General features: G+C 38.4%; 1 protein-coding gene and 1 long non-coding RNA gene across 3 annotated transcripts in view; one reads left to right on the plus strand and one right to left on the minus strand.

Moving 5' to 3' along the window:
* Window positions 1-9,262, minus strand: part of ACOT11 (acyl-CoA thioesterase 11) — a 60,535-nt gene extending 51,273 nt beyond the window's left edge. The window contains exon 1 of one of the 2 annotated variants that reach the window (XM_039319816.1): window positions 9,239-9,262. The gene's annotated coding sequence lies outside the window, so the exon portion shown is untranslated. Of the gene's footprint in view, window positions 1-8,500; window positions 8,734-9,238 lie in introns of those variants that run through there. The other variant, XM_039319814.1, reaches the window with a different exon arrangement.
* On the plus strand, window positions 8,825-14,627 carry LOC120297318. Its single transcript, XR_005553765.1, has 3 exons — window positions 8,825-8,920; window positions 12,304-12,443; window positions 13,529-14,627. It is a non-coding gene; the product is annotated as an uncharacterized LOC120297318 (long non-coding RNA).
* Window positions 14,628-19,345: the final 4,718 nt, after the last annotated feature.

Raw genomic sequence — 19,345 nt, forward strand, 5'->3', positions numbered from 1 at the left:
TATAGAAATTTTAAAAAAAGCAGAACTTTTCCTGCCCAGTACAGTTTCAGGTCCTCCAACTGCGTGTAGAAATCTATAAGAAGAAACTTCAGTGCAAACAACCAGGCTTACCTTAGAGATGACAGAACTATGAGGCACTCTAGGCAGTGCCATAAAAGTGAGCTTACTATTTTTGGTCTCCCAAGTGATTCTTACTAAGAATGCATGAAAGATCAATTTAATAGAGCAGGGGTCCACAACTCCAGGGCCACGGCCCAGTATTGGGCAGAACTGGGCCACACAAGTAGCAGGTGAGCACACGAGGCTTGTTTGACTGGATCAATTGATCCTTTCTTACTATTCTCACATTACATGAATCCCCTTTAAGTGCAGTTAAGGATGTTGTAGGAACCTGGTCAATGATAAATACCTACAAAAATCCCTGATAAATGAAAACTGGAACTAAGAAGTTCATTAAAACGGATTATTTTAGCTGTAATGAATGTTAAATGAGCTTTAAATCCCAACAGCTCCTAATGAAAAAAGCATCCAGTGGCAATTCCATTGCTGAAACTGATTTCGCCACATCTCTCAGATTTGCCCAGGCCATAGGTTTAAACAATCTATGTTTTGTTTGATTTAATTAGAAAATGGAAAGTATTGCTAACTTAATTAAATAGCCTCAAAAGAATTAATGGCATTGGGATATTACAGCATTGCTTTGGCCAATTAAAATAAGGCAGTGAAATGAATTGGTTTAATTGGTCAACAATCGTCTTTAATAGCTACAGTTGCTCTTCGGAGGGGGCAGTAGGCCATCCAAGTTTACAGATGAGGTCCAAAATACAAAAATGTGAGAAAACACGGCTTAGTGGGTGCTATAATGCACTAACAATTAATATGAAGGCCCAGAATAGTAAATGAGAGAAAATAAAACCTGCCATTAAAAACAACAATGTGGAACTAATTACATTACCTGCTCTGCTAATGTAACAAAATATATCTACATTATCTCCAAAAGTAATGAAAAGGTAGGGCTCTTCCTGTACAAATGATAGTTATTCTGGGAAAGAAACAAAAAGGACTAATAAAACACTATCTTATGATTTCCACAGCTTCATAACCAGAAGAAACTAATAAACAGTACAAAACTACGTTGCTTAAATAATGCTGCTGCTGCTTTAGGTACCGAAACGGCAGAGAGGACACCTCCATAATTAATTTATATTCTGGAAACATTCATAAAGTTGAAGAATATTTTCCAAAAAACTGATCATTGAAACTAACTGTCCGTCCTCATTAAAATCTTCAATCTCAGCCAGCTGTCAAAGTGTTGAAAGCTGATGCAGCCTTTAGGGACACCATGGCAACAAGATCCATTACCTAGGCGATAGCGCTCTTATTCTAGCAACCCTTGAGTGACCTAGTTCTAGCCCCCCCCCACTAAAAAAGTTTACATAATAGTTTGCACATAAGCCTACTCCAAACCAACATATTAGTTTTTCGTTGTGATTAGAGAGGTAATCCAATCCCAAATCCCTACAACGAGGAACAAAATATTTTTTAAAAAAGTCGTTTAATTTTTCATACCAGCTTGAGGGGAATTTTTCAATCCTCCTCGCTATCTATTTGTTACTATGTACATGTCTGATGAGCAAGCAACAACTTCAAGTTCTTTAAAACAAACTTCCTTATTGTGGCTCTCCAAATTTCTTAGCAAATTTCTCTCATCTTCTATTTTCTTCCCAAGTTGGCAGGTCAAGCTGATTATACCAGCTACTCCGCAATAAACAGAAATCATCCTTTACAAGATATAATCCGAGTTTACAGATCGTACTAAGCTATCAATGATTTCACTGTAACTGCTGAATAAGCCACAAGGGACTGGGTTTATACAACAAACTAAGTCAAAATCAAATAATTTATTATTTATTGTGATGCACGACTCTTTTAGCGTCATCTCTGAATGCGTTGAGCAAATTTGTCTCAACTGGTATCTGTTGGGACTGCTATTTCTAGAATTATCAGAGTGGGTGTATTCTGGAATTCAGTGAAGAAGAGGCAAACTACTTCCATACTGCTTCCAAGAAAACATAATGGATGCATGCTTGTACCACACATTCAGCAACCATTTGAAGTTATGATTGTGCTGGAAAAGGAGATTTAGGACCGGTCCTTGAAGTTGCAGTTGTCACAGCATCCCCATGATCACTTAATGACAATTGGGGTGCTTGGCAACTGATACACATTTACGACCGTCACAGTGCCCCGCAGTCTCATAATCACCATTTGCTACCTTTACAGTTGGTTTCCAAAAAGCAAAGTCAACGGGGAATGCAGAGGAAGTCACAAGTTGCAGTCATGTGATGTCACACCTAATCACCACCGGTGATTCATGTAGCGGCAATGTGGAAGACCATTGTAGTTTGAGGAGTTTAGTAACATATTCTGATTTCTCCTTCACAGTAAGAAAACTCTAGAGCCAATGAGTTTGGAACTAACCTGCTTGTTTTTTTACACTTCTTTGCCGAATAAAGGAGAAGGGGAGGGAATTTCACATTGCTTCAAACCTGGGAAGTCTCAGACTTTCACTTCCATTCCAGACTCAGGTGCTATCCAGTCAATGTCAAGTCTTGTCTCATGACCACAGAAGCAGGACCATGAAGTCTTGGTGCCAGGTTTTAATAAAAACCTTAGTATTGGCCTTTAAACAGGGAGCTCCTGCACAAAACTAAGCACTGAGTACTGTGGAAACCTGCCAGCCTTGGAATATCTCTGATATCATTTTTAAGGACTCCTGATAGCTTGTAAGAGATTTGGGTATCATCTTGCTTGGTATGTATGCTTTTTATGTTAACAATAAAGCTTAAATTCCCTTTATTCACTGGTGTGCTTATTGTTTCTGGATCTAAAAGAACCAATTGTCTGGGCACCTGACACTTGGCAAAACAATCTACTAATAACCGCAGCCAGAACTGTCCCTCTAAGTCAGGGGTGTCAAACTCAATTTCATTGAGGGCTGCATCAGCATTGCGGTTGCCCTCGGGGGGGGGCGGGGGGGCAGGGTGGGTGCAGCCTACTGGGTGGGCGTGGATGGAGTGGGTGTGGCCTACTCAGTGGGCATGGCCAGCTCTACATCGTTCACGTCAAGGGTGCCTGTGGGGGCCTGGGCAGAAGTGGGACAGATCTGAGAGTCTCTGGCAGAAGGAGGTGGGACCAGGGCAAGCGCCAAGGCATGGTCCATTTCTAAATTCCTCACAAGGATAACACCTCCCCAGCATGCACCCAGGGGGCAGGGCCGACACGGCAGGGGCTGGTTCCTCGCTGTTTCTAGACGGCCTTGTGGAGCTAAGACTGAATGCGTTTCAGCATAGATGGCCACCACAAAATTGTACATTGGCTCCCAGCCGGCCTGGGCCAGGGCCAGGGCCAAGGCAGCGGGGGCCGTTCCCTCACTGTTTCCAGGATGGCTTCGTGGGCCACATGAAACCACTTCGCGGGCCGCATCAGGCCCCCGGGCCTTGTGTTTGACATGTCTGCTCTAAGTTGAGCATGGTCACGTGATGTTTTATTTTACAACAATTTATATTTACATGAAGTTACTCTTTATAGATTTCCAGTTCAAACTGCAGTTGGTAAGTGAGGACTACCTATAATCACCAGGAACTGAGTTGGATTTGAGGGAATCTTTACTTTGACCATTACTCTGGAGAAAAGGGTGGCTGCCAGACTGAGCTAAACAAGAAATGAACAAAAATATCCTATAACTCTATTCATCCAGGTTCTCCATCTCAAGTGGCAGTCATTTTCAGACTCTTTAGGAAACTCGTTAGCAGCACAGGGCCATCTAAAACATTCCAGATGGCAGACACTAATTCATTTCCCACTCTCTAAAATATATGGATTCTCTACTCCAGAGAGGAGTCTAGCAATCTGTTTTGGAGAACAAATTCCACCAGTCATAGCTACTATCACAAATAGTAAAGATTGTGAGAACAGTAGCCCTCCCAAAGTAGAAGAGGCTGGTTTGGCTACCTTAATTCTACACACACAGGGGGACCATCATTGTCTTTCCACAGTGTTCTGGAATGATGTCTTGTCAAAGTTATGTATAAAATATTAAAATGGCAACTATATTAGAGTAAAGTAGCTCCTCCTTCCTCCTTCTTTTCCTCCTCCTCCTCCTCCTTCACTACTACTACTACCACTACCACCACCACCACCACTACCAAAGTCAATAGTTGGGAAAAGTTATAAAGGCTGACATAAGGGACCAAAGCTTTCACAAACTGCCACACATATTTTGTCCTATTTTAACAGTGTGTATCTAATCAAGTTATCTTGAAGGTCATATCTCCTTGAGATGTTACTTTAGGATATTAAGCAACCTTCCCGTATGGCTTTGTAAATACTTCTGGTTATAAAGTGCTTTCCCAAATAGCTGTAAAAGATCAAGCCACTGTGGAATGTATCAGGAACAAGGCTAGATCTGTTGGGGGGGGGAGTTCTAGACTTCCAATCTCTTTTGCTTGAGATCATTGAATGTTGCATCCATTCTCTTGAAAAAGGAGAAAGCAGCAATCTCAAAAAAGTGGATACTGCGGAAAAATTCAGTTCACCAGCATTTATACTTTAAATGGAAAGAACTTGTATATTAAGTAGGTCAAATCTTGGGACAAGAAGATTGGTCACTGAATGTACATAGCAAGCTAATCCACATAAACACTGTGATGGGAAACTTTTAACCCCACATTGGTTGGGAGACAAACTCAGCTAAGCATGATCCTACCAGGAAATTCCAGATTTGTCTTGCTGACAAATTTGTTTTTCAGAAGATGGAGAAATGAACACAGAAGACATAATTGAGGAAACAGAAGTAGCAAGCACACTGAATGAAAGTGACTTTGTAATACTGAGGTTTTGGAGTTTACACCAACAATGTAGTTAGTCAAAACACATATCTTTAGACTTCAAAAATGTGGGGTTTAATGAATCCAGAACAATGATAAGATCCTGGAGAGGAATCCTAGCAGAACTGCAAATTATTCCAATGAAGAGAAAAAATGAAGGACCCAAAAGAAACCAAAGTAGCTATGCAAAAAGATGTGAGAATAAGAAAAGGATGCAAACAGGAGGTAGATAGTTGAGAGAGGATGCAGAAGATTATTGGATAGATGACTCCAGATTATAGGCCAATTGACCTGAATCATCTCTTGAGACTGGCCCAGAGGTATGATTTCCATCACCCTTTCTGACAGAACAAAAATAAAAAAAAAATTGGGAGGTTTAAAATAGCTTAAGCAACACTATTTGCCACCACCTGGGAGACTTTTGCTTTTCCAACTTGTATCTTAACCTAGATTCTTCTATGCTTCTTCTAATATATTCCCAATTTATACTTACTGGGAATATTTAAAAACAGAAAAATGAGCAGCAATTGTGATATTCTCATGAGGGGATTATTGGTGTATAATTAAGAAATATCCATAGTAACAAGTAAATCTGCATTAGCCTGACCTACTTTAAAAAAATTCCATCAGCTTTTAGGCCCATGACATACAAACTGATTGAGTCTCCCCTATTCTTCACAAGAAGGGCAGAGTGTAGAAATATTAGGAGGCATCAAAACACAAGATCTTAAGGACCCACTGATATACAAATTACAGATTTGGTAGCTTTGTATTCACCTTTACAGAGATAAAATGTTGACCTATGATGAAAGGAAATCCCACAGAGAGGTACAGAAGCAAATGGATAAAGATTGTTAAATACATATCATGTTAAATGATCAGAAAAGATGTGATGGACAAATATATATTGCAAACCTGCAACAGTTTGCAGTTTTCTACATTTGTTGTTTCATAGGTAAGATCACTGCACATTCAAAAGGTTGAACTACTCTGCTAAAAATGTAATCACCAACAAACTTTCCAATAAATCTATCAAAACTCATCAGCACATCCTAGATGCAGATCTCCATTTTACTTCATCCTTTTTCTTCCTCTTCCCCACAGATCAGAATGCCCTTAATAACCTAGGAAGCACAGGGCAATAATGTTCTTGAGAAAGTAAACATAAAAGTCATTCTGCTAAAAACGGTTCAAAATCCTAATTGTGTAAATGAGGACTAGTATGATGCAGAGACAAGAGTTTCCTTGTAATAATGTTTAAAGAGTTTGGGCAATGACAGGATATAGGCTAGAGTTCATTGTGAGTGAGGAACATCTCTGCTTCCATTAAGCTCCTGCAATTTCTCCAGGAGGAACTGAAAGGTGTTAGTTGCCCAGAAACTATCTTTGCCAAATTGCTGCTCTCTTCTTGTGCTGTCATTCATTTTCCCACCATACTATGGCAGGAATAATTAAGACATCCTGTTTTTTTTAAATTTAAATAGAATTTAATTAATTCTATTAATACTAATAGAAATAGTATTTCTACTTACTACTTTAATTCTTTGTGTTTTATTCATAAAATCAATGGGAAAGTGCACTACTTTGTTTTGGTGTTTTTGCACCAAATACAGTGGCACTATCTTTGAAGACAGCAAAAAAAAAAGAGGCCTGAGACTTGAAGTCTGTCCCCCTCTGGTGTGTGTAAATGGCATCACAGCCTCCCCTTAAGCACCTCCAACAGTGATGGCGAACCTTTTAGAGACCCGAGTGCCCAAACTCCAACCCAAAACCCACTTATGCATCGTCGGGTGCTGGGTGGGCGTGACCCATTGGGAGGGTGTGGCTCATTGGGTGGGCGTGGCTGCAGTGGTAACAGCAGACTGGGTGGGACTAAAAAGTTCAATCAATCAATTCCAACTTTGTAAGATCTTTTTTTTTCCCCGCAAGAAGTTGAAATTGACTGATTGATTGAACCTTTTTTTTGTACACGGCGGCGGAGGCCTAAAGTGAAAAGGTTTTATAAAACCCAGCTGAAGGCCTAGGACTGGGGCAACGGTGCGCGTGCCCACAGAGAGGGCTCTGAGTGCTGCCTCTGGCACCCGTGCCATAGGTTCGCCACCACTGACCTACAAGATTGAAGAAAAACATATTTTTGCATATTATTTAGCATTTATTTTAAAACTGTGGTACATCCCATCTACACAAATCCAGAACAGAAAAGAATGCTGCAATATAACTTATATGTACTGGGAAGCTGCTAATGCAGTATACAAGAGTGAAAGTTTTGTTTATCCATTAAAAAAAGTTTTGTAAATACTCTGAATTTGGTCTCAATTGTGTGAAAAAGTTCAACAACTCAGAGAACTAATAGTCTAACCTGGATAACTCCTATTTCCCCTGTATTAAAAAAAAATCCTATCAATGTGGTATATCAAGTTGGAATTGAAATTAGTATAGGTAGTCCTTAGTTAACAACAGCAATTGGGACTTGAATTTTGTTGTTAAATAATGTGGTTGTAAAAACACAACATCACATGCTTGTGCCGCTTAGCAATGGCAGTTCCAGCGCTTCTGGTTTAGTATCATTAACCAAATCCTGTGCTGTCCTTAAGCACAAGGTCACACGGTCATCATTTGTGATCTCCTGCCAACTTCCCCATGGCCTTTGCTTATGGGAAACCAGCAGTGAAGGTCAGGATTAGCAATCACATGACTGCAGGACACTGCAACGTCACAATTGTGAGCCAGCCACATAATTATGGGGATGCTTCAACGGTCAAAACTATAAAAATCAATCATAGATAGCACTCGCTCAGGGCTGTCAGAAATTTGAACAGTTGCTGAACAGACCTTAAGTGAGGACCACCTGTACGTAAATATATGACAAATGAGAGAATGAAAATGGAACACACATAGCACTTACAAAACATTAAATTCTTCTTTAAATAAGAGAGGTGGGGTGGGGGTTTGAAAACTGGTCATGTTGTTCCCAGCCACACTTAAAGCACACTTATTGCAAGTAATCCATTTATCTTCTTTGAACAGAAGCCATTCATATTTTTTTGTTATTATTCACAATCATACATCTGCATATCTTATGGCAAGTACCTAAACAATGCACTTCGAATGTCAAGTACTATACTTTTGTGATTATCAAGAAATAAGAAGCAAGATCGTGTCTCAGATCCTCCCTATCAATCAGTTGCAAAGGAGGAAGGATCCTGAACAATGTGGATGTGTGTGTGTGTTTCTCTTGTGGGACAGTCAAAAGAATTGGAAACTATTGCAGTACTCCAAGGAACATTCTGCCAAGTTTTCCCGATTGCATCAAAGTTCAGGCTATGCCAAGAAACAAGAACAAAAACACCTTTCAAACTCATGTTGGCAGTTTTGATTTACACAGAAACTACTTCTAAAAAGAAAAGCAGCATCACACACCAAAAATAAATCTGTCTTATGTCCTGTCCAAAGAACCTCTCTATCAGGAAATAATTATTTAGCTCCACTACATAATACATTCTTCTAGCATAGTAATCACGATGGTAAATTCATCAAAATCTAGCAGAACCGTTGCTTCATGCCCTCCCTTTCTATTGCTCTCCCCCACTCCCAGCTGCCCCCAGGCTCACCTTCAGCAGAGGAAGCTGAATACCGTATAGCAAAGAGGTTTTCTTACATAAGGGAGACGCACTTGCAGTGAAAGATCAAACCAAGCAATGGCTTTTGCCCAAGAAGGAACAGCAAACCATCTGCTTCAGTACTTTGGAAATACTCAGCCTCCAATTCACTCTCTCTGGCTTTCCCCCACCCCTGCACGGGCTTCCCTAGACCTTTCCAACTTCCAAGTAGAACTACAACGAATCTGCTTTTTGGATCTCTAGGGAGCGATATACCCGACTTCCCATTTTGGAAAAAAAAAAAAAGTTCATTAAAGCTTTTTTAAGGTGGAACTTCCTGTACAAACTCACTAGCAATTTGACAAAACCTCTTGGGTCCTTCTTAGGAAAGAGACATTTCTTCGCAGTTTTCAGAGATTTTGACCATTAATGGTTAGTAAGATGAAGATCCCACCTCTGCCCTGTTTACGTATTGGTCCGTTTTTTTTAATCTAATTTTTATTAACTTATGTTTGAATTTGCAATGTTTTACTCTTCTAATTGGGTTATATTGTAGTTTTATGATGTTGTAAGCCACCCAGAGTCACTCAATAATGATATGAGTGGCAGATAAATTTAATAAATAAATAAATAAACCATGAATTCTGGTTTTTATACTGCACTTTTTAAACTCATAGGCAGAAAATAAAATGGAAAACCTTGATTTGGGAATTCCTGGGCATATTGCCATTGCTGTTTCATTTCCCCCACCTGGTATCCTGGAAGTAGTTTAGAGTAAAATGCAGTGAAGGGAAAGATTTCTTTTCATTTTGACTGTGGAGAATGGAAAACACTAACACGCATCTTGTTCCTGATAGACTGGTATAGCACCTGCAATCACAGAAAAAAAATAATAATCCATCATTATACATAGGGCAGTTCATTTGTTTGCACTTGGTCCTTTTGATGCAAATTGTAAGACAACTAAGGCATGCAGAGTAAAAGACCCTGCAAATGGCCAGGGCTTACTCCAAGCACATGCAGTAAATGAGCAACAAAGGAGGGAATAGAGGCCGCAGCTGTTGCACTTGCAGAATGATTGTGAGTTCATGACTGCTGAGCTATACGAACAAGGATTCACTTGTCTCCACTTTGTGGAGCCATTGTGCAGCGTATTTTCTACACTGATTGGCAGAGGCTCTCTAGGGTAGCCAACAGGCTGGAGAAAGGGGTGGGTAAAGCTGTCAACCGATCAATGGTGTGCATAGTTGGTCTTGCAAAAAAAAAAGGAAAAAAAGGCAGAGTTGACGGCAGGAGAGAATTGGGTTCATCGTGCAATGTAGACAAGTCGGCATTGTCTATAAAGAAATAAGAGTTATGATATGAAGAACTAGTTTCATAGACTTTAGTGATGCTTGCGAATACAGAAGGGGGTGCCCATAATTACATTTCAAGCAAGGTAATGCAAAGCAATTATAAAGCAATCTGGCAATATCTAGCTGACTTTGGCTGATCTCCAACGACCTCGGCAAGGTTGGACATGATTAATACTTGATTGAAGACCATCAGAAATGACAACATTTTAGGTTAAAGTAGGAGATTGGGACAATGTTGGGGAAGCAAACAATGGAAAGTTGCCCCCATGTCTGTTAGCAAGAAAACAACATGGATGTTTAACAAAAGTCAAGCATGACTTTAAGATGATTGTATTTTTATGACTGGATTGACTTGCCTCAAATCTTTCTAAACCAGCTTTTATTTTTAATTGAGCTCAAGTTAAAGTACAGCAGGTGAACTGTATCTCAGCAAGTATTTACTGCCAATCCCCACTTTGAAGAAACTAAAGGCTATTTTCCATGTCTTCCTAACCATGTACAAACATGCTCCAGTAACTATTTTTTTCTGCCAAGAATTCACAACGTGCCTTCATTCTATTCCTGAACCATGCCAAAGCCGCTTGAAATTATCCATAGCTCTTTTAAAGTATGATTTCCCTTCTCCCAAGACTTTTGGCTGTAGTTATAACCTGGTTTCAGTGATAGGGGTGCTGAGACAGTTATCGAGAATCCACTCAACTCCTATATCAAGTTGCCGTGGTCCTGCTTTTCCCCCAATCTCTGAGCATTGCTGTCTCCAATCATTTTTGCTTGGACTGCAGAAAAGGCTGGAGGATCTGGCTTCCTCAGAGTCATCTGCTGACAAAATGCCAGACCGGTATTTTCATAGCCCTGGTCAGATCTAATGCAGGGCTCTTATGAAACACAGATTTAGTACTCTTTTGAAGGCGCATTCAGATGGGTTTTTTAAAAAAACACTGGAGTTAGTTCTGCATTGCAGAGAAGGTCAGTTCAAACCATGAAGCCAGCCAGGTTCTGACAGCAGTGTATTGTTAATTCTGGCACTGCTGAGCAGATTGTAAGTTTTCCGTTGCTATTGTTGATAAAGGATTTCAAGTTATTATACTATTTTAATGCTACAACAGCCAAAACAGAGTAAGCGCTATTGGCCATGAAGTCAAACTGGATTCCTTGATTAGTCATGCCAGTGCTGCATTCCCTTGCGTGTTACTATTATTTCTTGTTTCTGTTGAGTGATGCAATAGTATTTTCAATTTCATGACTGTAATTATAATGCAAACGAAAAGTAAACTAAGTGATCCTCAGTGCATCAAAAGTTTTCTTTTAATACCACAACAAGAATATAGATATGTTTTCTACTGCACAGAAATACAACAAACACACGTTTCGTTTAGCCCTATGAATAAGAGAGTATTTCACAATAAGTCTTGCTATTGAATAAGCCATCCTGTGAATACATGCTTTACTTCTGCTTTCTATTTTAAATTCATTGTCACTAATTTGCATTAGTGTCTGGATTTTTTTAATGGAAGATTTGCAGACTTCAATTTAAAAACAATAGCCCAATGGATGAGAATCTAAGATTAGCTTTCAGCCACTCTTATGCATGAAAAATTGAGTATCGCTACATTAAGTACAAACACGTTTTATTATCTCTTGAAAATTAGAAAAAAACATTAAATACTTTTTAAAAGTATGTTCAACCCTTGCAATGGACTCTGCATAGACATAGCCAGTTTACCCTCCCTGAGCAATCTTGAAATGGAAAAGAGATGTTTCTGTACCGGGTCACACTTTAGTTCAAGCCAGATGTAGATGCTGGGAGGCAATAATTCCTGGATAACATTTTAAAGCCAACAGGCTCATTTGCCTTTGAAATCTGGGTACTTCTGAGGAATTTTATTACAGCATATTTCAGTTACAGAAAAGGTTAAAAGGGGATTGAATAAAGCAATCACACCTTTTTGTCACGATTCATGGGAGAGTAAGGTCTCAGCTTCTAAAGCTTTGTGTTTATTATCCATATGCCTACATTTCTTTAGAGCTGTTCTTTTCTATACTTGGATGTTTGCTCTCAACCCTGGAGACTTCCTGCTGGGTGTTGCCTGACTGCACATATTTGGCATGAGTTTCAAGAGAGAGAGTAAATAGAGAGTTACATAACCAGAAATCTGGATCCAAAAGACAATTCTGACCAGATTAGAACAATCTGCAAAGAATTACATTAGTTCCTGTTCTTAACAAAAGCTAAGTAAAACAAATAAAATAAAATTTACAAAGACGACAAATATTAACCGATTGCAGGAGTTCATTTTGTTAAATTTGTAATAACAATATCCACAGCATTGTTGGGTTCTTCACATAGCGGAGAAGAACTCAGAAAAGTATATGCTGTTGTATGATTTTAGTTGACCTAATAAGGTTATTGTTCTAAAATGCATTTAGTCTGATTCTCTTTTCTTTTCTATAATTTTAAAGCAAACTTCTTCAACCTGGATGACTTCTGGGTGTGGAGTTCAACTTTCAATATTCTCCACCATGACTGAGAATCACAATTCTGAGATTTGAAAGTTCAGACAACAAGAGGTTTAGCAAACTGGAGCAGATTGATATGGAAGGTAGTAAATTGCACGATTTAACAACTCTGGGTAAAGATGATTTTATATCACTGGAAGCTGGAATTTTATTCTCTAGAAATACATTATCTCTAATTAATAAATGACCTAATTTGGTTGCTGCATTTTTTAACCTAGTCATTTCCAAAGTTATCTCCAGCTTTGCTCCCATAAAAACTTACATTTTCTTTCTGGCTTAATTTTCTCTCTCATCTATTCTTTCCAATCTAGTTTCCAGCAGCAGCCATAAGAACCACGGAAATGCATAGGGAGATTCGTTTCTGGAGTGTTTTTCTCCACTAGCCCCATCCACATCAAGCCCATTTTCAAACCGGCTTTATTTTTATTTTATTTTTTTGCCAAATTCTTCCCCCCCACACACACACACATCAAATTTAATTCTATTTTCTTCTGTTTTCAAATAATCGAAGGATAGACAGCATCCTGACTACCATTGTGCACTTGCTTTCCAAGATTCTGTTGGGTTGGAAGAAATAAAAAAGAAAAAATTAACTCTCTTCCCTGGTCAGTATGAGATACCTTCCTCTCACAAAAGGATCACCTACAGCAGAGGTTTTCAAACTTAACAACTTTAAGGTGCTGGCTGTGGAATTCTGGGAGTTGAAGTCCATAAGTCTTAAAGTTGCCAAGTTTGCAGACCCCTGACCTACAGGACTGCAGCATTGCTGGGTTGGTAGTCAGCATGGCCGATGAAAAAGGTACCCAAGTGAAAATGGAGAAAGGAGAAATACTCCACCCTGATGCCTCTCCATTAATCCTTAATCAGAAGCGTAGGGAAGGAAGAGCCGTTTCTCATTTCCTGGGATTATGAGGTGCATTACACAAATCTACTATATAACATTTGCGCCAGGAGATAGGATAGGAAAAAAAATGTTAATTACATCACAATTGCCTTTTCTGCTAGATTGGCTATCTCAGAGTACAATATAGCTTGAAAGCGGGAAAGAGCTTTCGACAAGATGTAATGTAATCAAGGTGGGTTACAAGTGGCATTTATCTTCCCAAGAACAGGTGTATGCATAAGAGAAAAATTCTTGCAACATAGTGAACAGGATTTTTCTTTGCAGGAGAAGGCATGAGGAGAGAGAACAAGCTGAGAGGACATCTTGGGAAAGAAAAATGGATTCTCAATTCAAGAAAATTCCACTATCCAAGAAATTAAAAATGGAATTCACAAACATGGACAATCTTTTGAAAAACTGGCTGAGATGATTTGCTGTTATTGGCTTAATACCCAAACCTAACTATGGTGGCATATAAAATCCTGCTTTATTTCTTTATACAAAGAAATGTATAGGAATTTATATTCATATAAATTATCTACCATTATCTATCAAGCAAATCTTTATAAAAAGATAGCTTGGTAGATGATGGCGAGATAGAATCCACTACTGGCACCAAAGTACCCTAACCCTAACCCTACACTGAAGAATATATACAGCATATACTTATGCTGAACTGATAAAGTCAAGAAATTAGCCTCTGAAATGGAAACTAATGATAGGCTAAAATGAACAGATCATAGGCCTAGATGGTATTTGTCCAAGAGAAGTTCTAAAGGAAATTAAATGTAAAGTTGCTAGCAAAATCATTGTGTAAGATATTCCTAAAATTGCCTCTCCATTATTTAATTAAATGATAACCAATGCAATATCTGTTTCTAAACAACTATGTATAAAATTAGAGGCCAGTTAATGAAACCTTAAGAAGAATGAGTCTTGAAGCATTAAAGCACCCATGTCCTTTGGAGGACTCACGCAGCTGCTTTGAAGGGAGGGGCTGGTTTTCTGCAATGCTTGTGCATCCCCAGATAACACTAGTGAAGTGAAACAACTTTGCAGACATACTGACACCCAAGAATAGCTATAGCAAATGACGGAGGAAAAGCACTTCATTTACCGCTATAATTTCCAAACTTCTTTTTCAAAAATTAAAAATTACAGTAGATAGGTTACTGACTTCAAAATACAAGAATAAGTGTTCGTTTCCTGAAAATTTAACTATTCTGGATTCTCCCTTTTTCCTTAATGTAGTAGTTAGATTATTTTAACCTGATTATATTATACTAAAGAGAAATATTACCTCCTTGGGATTTTTTTTTTACAACTAGCTATTTTTTTACCTCTAGCATGTAATTTTAAGATTCAAATTTAAAGGTTCATCAACTATCAGAGCACCTAACCCAATCAGAATTTCAGCATGGCTATATTGCCCAGAGAAAGAAAGAGAGCTACACTCTTTTCATTGTTGTGTAATCAATATTGAACAGAAAACCTGTTAAGCAAACATTGGCTTTGCCACTGAAGACGAAGCACTTGAAGCAACTATATCAGAGTGTTTATGGCATATCATCCATCTGGCTCAGATTCTATCTGGAATACATATCCAGCACATCTCTCCAGAGATGGCATTTTCCAAAAGATTTTATCGTGTTGTTTTTCTTCAACAACACCCCCCAACTTCTGCAGGCTTGTTTACAGTATATATGTTTTTATGGCTGAGGAAATAAAACAAACTCTATAATCATACAAGGCAATCAACCCTCATTATTTACTCTAATGATTTTACAGTAGTTTTACACTAGTCCCTGAGAAATTTTAGTCTTCCCAAAGAGAACAGGTTGCTTGTAACCATTTGTTAATTGCACGTATGAATGTCAATTAATTCACTTAGCTAATTATCCACTCTATGAGCATCATGGCCCAAAGAACTGTAAAAAGACAGGCATATGGTAATAGATTTAGAAGAGAATACAGCTTGTTGTTGTGTATTCATTCAACAACTTAGAGGAAGACTGGAAGAAACCCATTAACAACATGGAACTCATCATGACACAATTGATTTTAACACTTTGCTCTTTAGAAGTCAGAATGTATGGAACAGTAAATCTCATGTATACTAAGGTGATTGACTAAAGTTTGGCGAAAGGCAGACTGTCTCTGTACAATAATGTATAAACTACAGATTGGCAGTTCTAAATACCATTTAATCATTGCTTTTCTGCTATTAGCAAGACTGAGAACAACAAATATTTTTTCCTTGCATTTGGAACACAGCATTTTGTGTGCATAGGGATTCTGCCATTTCTGTCCACATTAACAAGCATCATGACTGATAAAAAGTTATACGTCTTAGACTGCTAATTATAAGTTTTACCAGCTTTTTTAAAAATAAGATTAAGCATATGCTTAATGCAATAATGCAAAATAATATCTATATATACACAGAGAGAGAGAGACAGAGAGAGAATGGAAATGGCACATCCATGTTGTTTTCTTGGCAACCATAGAAATGCAATATTCTCTTGTAGATTCCACATTGTATTAATATAATGAAAACAACAAAGTTGTCTCTGGAGTTGTTTTCATTTTAATAAGCACTCTTTCCCCAAGCACGTATTAGTTATCATTTGATTACTTGTGGCACATAAGTTTATCTGGCTAGTTCATACTTAAATAAACTGGGGAAAAAAAGATCCTTCCCTTCGTCAACATATATACATGCACCTAACTTGAGCTACAAATTCCTTACTGATATGAATTGAGGGCTGTCAACATTTATGTATTTATTGGCAAGAATGCATATTATGGATATTATTTCAGACCTGGGCTACACCATCAACAGAAGTAGAATAGCAAGAGCACTTAGACTTATATACTGCCCCATAGTGCTTTGCAGCACTCTGGGCGGTTTACAATGTCAGTATATTTCCCCCAACAATCTGGGTCCTCATTTTACTGACTTCAGAAGGATGGAAGACTGAGTCAACCTTGAGCCCTGTCAGGATCAAACTCCAGGCTGTTGTCAGAGTTTGCCTGCAAATAATGCATCCTAACCACTGGGCCACCAGCAAAAAGCATTGATGAGAGAGCTGATTATTTAAAACTGTCTCACATCAATCTGTACAATGTACCAACTGACTACATTTCTCCCAAATCAAAGAATGAGTGGAAAATCTTCTAGCTCTGGTATCTTTCCACTATGTAGCACAACTTCAAAAGCCTGATGCAAAATTTGAAGTAGTCTCAACTATTTCCTCATTTTGAAACTCCGGTACCTCACTAGTCTCTACTTATTCTGTTCAATACATATGTAGATTCAATTATATAATTATTATATTTATCTCAAGAAAGAACTGTTTTATCGTCTCTGGCTATTTCTCCTTTAGTCACTTATGGTGTCTTCTAGTGCAGAGATGTCCAACCTTGGTAACCTTAAGACTACCGGACTTCAACTCCCAGAATTCCCCAGCCAACATTCCCCAGATATATGGGTAACCCCTGCCTTGCTGGCCTTTTAAAACATGGCTTTTCCCCAGGCTTTGAGTTGTGGTGCTTTTCTGTCTGATTTGGACTCTGCTGGAAAAGCGTTCGATTGCTGTTCTTCCGGATGACACTATCTTTGGAATTGTATTGTTGCTTCTATTGTTTTGTATACATTCAGCTATCAGAATTGTTTTGAGTTGGGCAGTCTGGAAATGTTATGAACAAATGAAAACATAGATGTTAAAGCTCAAAAAGCTGGCTATCTAAGGACACACTATGAGCTCAAGATCTGAATTCCATGCTACATTATTAGCATAAAATCATTTCATACATTTATAAGAGAGGTTGCAAGATGGGTTTGTGCAGGCTCTTGAAAGCTGGACATAAACTTTAATCTTCTCTTACAGATGAAGAGGAACTGAAGCATCACAATTGATCCCAGGATGCAAGAAGTCTAATTTATAGAAGGAGGGGCACACAAACTCTAGCGTTGCTCTGTAGAGAGCATTCTATAACCTGGAACTCTTGTACTTCCATCTGCAAAGTGGATAATAAAAGCTGTCTTGCATACATCTCCAGTGGAAAAGGCTCATTATGAAATGGGAAGGAGGCACTAGCTGGCACATTAGCTTAATACATCAAAACCTATTGGATTCTTTTGCATTAGCCAGCATAGCTTATGGGAGAGCTTGAGTTTCTGGCAGAGAGATGGAAATCCTAACCTCAGTATTAAACCTTTGTGGCTTTGCTACCAAACCATCTTCCTTCCTCCTTTCCATTCCCAGCTACAACTGTCCTATTTCATGTCACTTTCTTCTGAAATCCTTCAAAATTCAAGGCAGGCCAACAGACTATGATTAAAAAAAACCCGACTCTCTTCCTGTTAGGCAGATTTGGAACTATCATTAGATGAAAGTATATTTTGATAGCAGTAAGTGCAAGATTGAAAAATATGGAGAGACCTGGCCCATAAAATCGCCAAGAGTCGGACACCACCAAATGGATATCATCATCATTGTCATCGTCGCCGTTGACATCATCATATTTCACTGGGCCACATCACTCTCACCTATGTATAAGCTTAATAGTCCAGAGGATACAAAAAAACCTTAGGAAATGCATATCCGTAACTGAATAACAAAATAACTGAACATTTAAAAGGAGAGAGAAAATTTAAGGTTGATGATAGACACATAGCCCAAACCCAGATTATAGGCTTTCCTATAGACTGTGCTCTCTTCTCTTCCCCCAAATGATCAAAGACAATCTATTACAGTGAATGTTCTTAGAACTTCCCTTCTGCTTCTTTGCAAGTCTGGCTTTGTACTGCTTCATAAAAAAAGTTCTCCTTCTCATGCCATAAGGCTACCAACACAGACAGGAAATAGCTGCATCTGCTGGGCTCTATCCAAGAACTTCTTGGAACTCAGAAGTCAGTGTTAGAAACCCTATGTCATGTTTCCGATAGACGAGACCAGTAAAAACAGAACTCCAAGGCAAGAGGTTTCCTTAAAGAACATATTTATTGGCTATAAAGTATCGGCATGATCAAAAGTAAAACCAAGACTGAAGTTCCCTCCCAAAGATTACAATGTTACAAAATTGAATTTCCCACCCCAGTAATATGTCATAAATCACATTCCCCAATAAACTATTTTGGCGGGCGTTCTAACGGAAGCCTCAGCCTGCCAAAACTCAGGCAGCAATGACCTTGGTTCCCACAGGACAATTTTTTGTTTTGACTAAACTTAAAAGTACACATCTCCCCTCCCAACACTGTGGCAACTGAAAAGTGGAAATGGCTTCAGCTAAATTCATTGCAGCATTGACACCCTCATATTGCAAATGGAAGGACCCCCATATGGCTTATCATTTGGAGTTGCTTAGTTCTTCTACTCCTCTTTTTTTTAAGTATCAGTTACACACATGGAGATTCTATAGAACTCAAAAACTTCCATCGTCTTTTGCATTTTTATAGAAATTGTCCAACTTTAAGTTCTAGATCTGTTGTCCCTTCTATATAAGCATAACTTTCTTTTTTCATTTTTGTTAAATAACTTACAGATGTATACAATGGCCCTGAATTGTCATGAGTCAAATCAGATCTGTTTTCTACAGATAACAGGAAAACCAACAAAAATGTATACAAACAGAAGAATATGTTACATTGTCTCAAAAACTGGTTCATTGTAGTACATATTATACATTGTATAGTATTGTTAAAGGTGTTCACAGCAGCCACATTCAAAGGATAATTTAATTATGAACAGTAATGCACAAGGTTTCTGACTCTCACTTGGCTTTTCTCCTACCACAAAATAATGAATCCAGATTAGTTTAAGTATGAATTCCTAGCAAGCTGGAATTATAAACCAAGTACAAACCATGATTAGTTCTTGGGCAAACTAGCTTCCAATTCAACCATAGTTGAAACAAAGCAAGGACAGTCATACAAGTTTGCTTAGTCAAACCTGCTGACAGAAGGTTTTAAAAAAAAATTAACAAGTATATTCAACCAACATGCCACTTATTCATAAATTACAAACTGAGACCAAAGAATTTTTGAATCATTATTTAAAACCATTACAACATCACCTGGAATTTCATGGCATGTGTTCA

Source organism: Crotalus tigris, unplaced genomic scaffold, assembly GCF_016545835.1.
Source record: "Crotalus tigris isolate CLP2741 ecotype Arizona unplaced genomic scaffold, ASM1654583v1 scf7180000023617.9722795, whole genome shotgun sequence".
Classification (NCBI taxonomy): Eukaryota; Metazoa; Chordata; class Lepidosauria; order Squamata; family Viperidae; genus Crotalus; species Crotalus tigris.